Raw genomic sequence first — 4,184 nt, forward strand, 5'->3', positions numbered from 1 at the left:
AGTAGTAGTAGTAGTAGTAGTAGTAGTAGTAGTAGTAGTAGTAGTAGTAGTAGTAGTAGTAGTAGTAGTAGTAGTAGTAGTAGTAGTAGTAGTAGTAGTTAGTAGCGGCAATAGGAGCAGTATTTTAAGTTGCAGTTCATCCAGAAATGTAGGGAGAGCATTGAAAGATCACACCGCCGAACTTCTGCTACTGCTGCTAAAACAACGAGCATTACTTCTCTGATGATGCTATCATCATACCATCAATCCTGCTGCTGTAGTTTTAGCTGTGGCTGTCCAATGGATGATAATGTTCTGCCTTCTTTCTTCAACCTTCATTCATCCATAGGCTCTGCATGACATTAGCTTGAGAGCCTAGAAATGATAAGCTTTGCTTGAAACTCGAATATTAGAACGAGCCAATGGAACATCTTTGCATCTTCATTTGAAATTTGAATATTATGCACCGTTTCAGACATGTCAGTAACCGTTTTGAGACAAGAATTTTAGCTTCTCAGTGAATTGTTTGACATTTTGTCATTATTGGCAATCATTTTAAAACCGCAGCTTAACCGTCAAATCCTCCGAAAAGTGGCATATGTTCAGAATGCTTTTGGCCGAAATTCTAATTATTTCGGTGAGCGCAAACCGGAGATCGTTATCTAGAGAAGTCAGCCAGCAGTTAGTAAGAGAAGGATGAGAGCAATCATCACTCGACAAACTTTTCAACCAACAAATGAAACTTATTGAATGTTTTCAAGAAGAGCTTTTTGTAACTCCAAGCAAGGGATGTTTATAAATGTTGTGAAACGTTGACTTCTTGATAAATATAAAAACTTAATTCAACCCACATGACCTTTTTGCAGGCGTGGCGTGCTACTACCTTACTGCTTAACCCTTTCACTTCATATATAGCAGGATAAATAGGATGTATTTCGTTTAATGAAATTTAATTATCGTGCGTAAAGTTGATGTCATGATATCGTAGATAATAATCTGACAAGCAACTGCACGCTGCACACTGTATATTCATCTCTAATTCAATGTTGTAATGATATGGACAGGAATGACATGCCATTAGTAATCGAAATTAACCGTCAATGGCAGTGAGATGTGTGCTCGAAGAGTTAGTGCTTCATTACACAATTTCTTCACTTATCGTAGATCTTCTTTAAAACACAACCGATCCAACTTCATCTTTCCGGGTTCTCTCACCATCACTTCTAGAAGGCTCCAAATTGATTTATTATTCTAACTAATACAATCCCAAGAAGAACGAGCACTGAAGAGTACTTACTAATAATAAACCATTGTCTGTTTGTGAACACGTGAATAAGACTGTTAACACGTTGTTCTTACTTTTAAAAGTATCCAAAAAAAACGCATACACTGCGAAATTTTTTTTTCTGTGTAAGAAGCTTGATTCGATTGTTTTAAATGATGCCAATAATCGTACATGATAGATACGATGGATGACATTCAATAGTTCCATGCATATCGGACAATATTTATCATTAGTTTTGAGTGCGCTAAAAGGAACATATATGATGTGCTGTCTTTCAGAATGCTTCCTACAGTATGATCAATATGCATTTACAACAATGCCACAATCAAATCAACTCTGTTCCTTTCCCTCTTATCGCTATTTTAGATTTTCAAATGCCATTTTCAGAAAAGTGATTTGGATTGGTACTTTATGAATTCTGTATCAACTTTGTTACTTGGAAGGCAATATGTCCATCCTTCATGTAACTTAGAAATGTTGAAAGTTTTGCGACATTTACAGTTAAAAGCAATAGATGTGCTCTTGTATTGAGGGCATACAAATATATGACTGCTGAGCATTGTACTACGCATATGTGTAGAGTAAAGGTACAGCGATGCGGACAGCATGAACTGCTGGACGACTGACTGGCACAGATTTACGAAAAAGTATGCCATCAAATCAGAGAGCAGCAGTTTAATTCATTTTAAAATTTGCGCCTCCCTAAATGACCCATTAAGTAATAATAATGACGCTCCTAACAGGCACCTGTACATGTCTTCATCCATTCACACTTTCCTTTATACGTATGAATTCAACTAGATTTACATTATTGCATTCCTCTTCCTCTCTTCAGCAAAACTTATTTTTACTGCTAACACTTGCAGTACTTCTTAATCATCCCTTACTTCTAGTTCTATCAGCATTTTGGCTAGATGATATGCGTGCGGACGTAAAAAAGCGTTTAATGAAATCGTGATTTCAACACTGTGCCATCCATACATTGGTTTCTGACAGTCGAAAGATTTTAAAATTTTTATAATCCTAACTCACGTGAAGTAAAATAAAGCAATATATAATTACCAATTTATATGGATGAAAAATTTCTTTGATTTTATAAGCCACTTTTTTTCATTTAAATGCATGATACGATTAATTTTGAAATCTTTAGTTCTACTTTTATTTTAATAAGCTTATTTGTGTTTCAAATTTAAATTAGACCTTTCCTTTTTGTTCTAAACTCCGGTTTAACATGTTCTATATTATTAACTGACCCAAAGTTGGTATAGTGATGAGTTTGAATTCGATAAATCTCAAACAGAAACATTCAAATGTTTGTATCCATTAATGGTAAGAAACAATAATGTTTTTCGTTATAAAAGAATTAGTAATAGCGTATTTCCCTTCCACACTTTTTCTTGATAATATACCTTTCAACAAGGAATGTGAAGAGAAATTCCGGTTTAATAGATCTTCGGGCGCAAGTTGAGCTTTATCATCATAACATATTTCTTTCCTCCACACTCCTCTTCACCTAATTTGATTAAAGTTGAGCAAAATATTGTCCGTAAAGCGCAAACCAGTAATATAACTTCTCTAAGATAACTGGTTTTACGGAGGCATTCTCTTTGCTGCAACTGTTGTTAAAGTAATCGCTTTATATTATTATTCTCTCTGCAAAAGATGTGCTTACTTAACGTTTCTTTATCTTTCTTTAGCTAAATACTCGTAGATTTGGATTATCTTCAGTATTTCTTATTTTTTTCTAATAGCATTTCAAGAATGAACTCTAACCCTTTCTTTACTTTTCTAATATTAAGAGTTTTAAATGAATACACAAGCAAAACACTTCTATGAAGTAAGATAAAATCAGATGCTGAATCACCATTTTATGTTAAGACGATAACGGAGAGCGGAATCTTAGAAGTGCTCTGATTACTTGAAATCAACGTCCATTTCCAGAGGATACATACCATTTCCAACTTACGCTATCGATTATACTTGACATATTTGAAGTGTTTACAGTGGGATAAAAAAAAGTCCAAAAATAATTCGTGGTATTGTCATCTCTGTTGTCTATTCGATTCCCAGGTAATCATTCAAGAAATCCATTCTTACCACTTTGCCATTTCATCAATTTACAAGTTTATCAGTCAGAGTAAAGCTGTCGAAGTTGAACTAATTCTTCATTCTTTGTTTAAAAACTTCCAACAAACAAACGACGCTCTGCATTGTGTATAGATTTTCTTGCTGACTGATAAACTTTCAAATTCATGAACCTATGAAAAATAATAAAATTGCAGTATGCGTAATACTTCACTAATTACTTTTCTGATTTACCAGCGTAAAAAAATTCCTCCTATATTTGTGGGAATGAAGCAATGCTATACCTATTTTATCTTATCCCCGTGAATAACGTGATAAAATTACATTTATCAGGTATTACAACTTTATATGACCATTTCACGTTTTCTATACTTCTACGCCTATCCTTTATCAAATATCTCGATGTAATTATTAAGTTTGATTAACGAATCAACTTTGGCAGTAGCAGTATGTTGATCCATTCTTTTCAATTTTTGAATGTTAATGATCTCACTAAGCAAAACACTATCACGTCCTTTCGAGCTAATTGTTACGAAGATCTTATTTGTTACCTTGAAGAAGTTGTCACGTCTGTCATGTCCTTCCAACCAAATTTCCTTGTTTTAGTAAAGTGAATTAAACTGAATTTCAATTTTCGTGGCGTTACTAGAACTATACTTCTTCGTCGATTAATCTCCATATCTTACCTGTCTATCGGAATGTTCAATGCATACACACACGGACACGTACATAGACACAGACATGCAGACATAAACACACAGAACACAGACAGGCACACGATATATATATATATATATATATATATATATATATATATATATATATATATATATAT

Source organism: Loa loa, assembly GCF_000183805.2.
Source record: "Loa loa unplaced genomic scaffold supercont3.411, whole genome shotgun sequence".
Taxonomy (NCBI): domain Eukaryota; kingdom Metazoa; phylum Nematoda; class Chromadorea; order Rhabditida; family Onchocercidae; genus Loa; species Loa loa.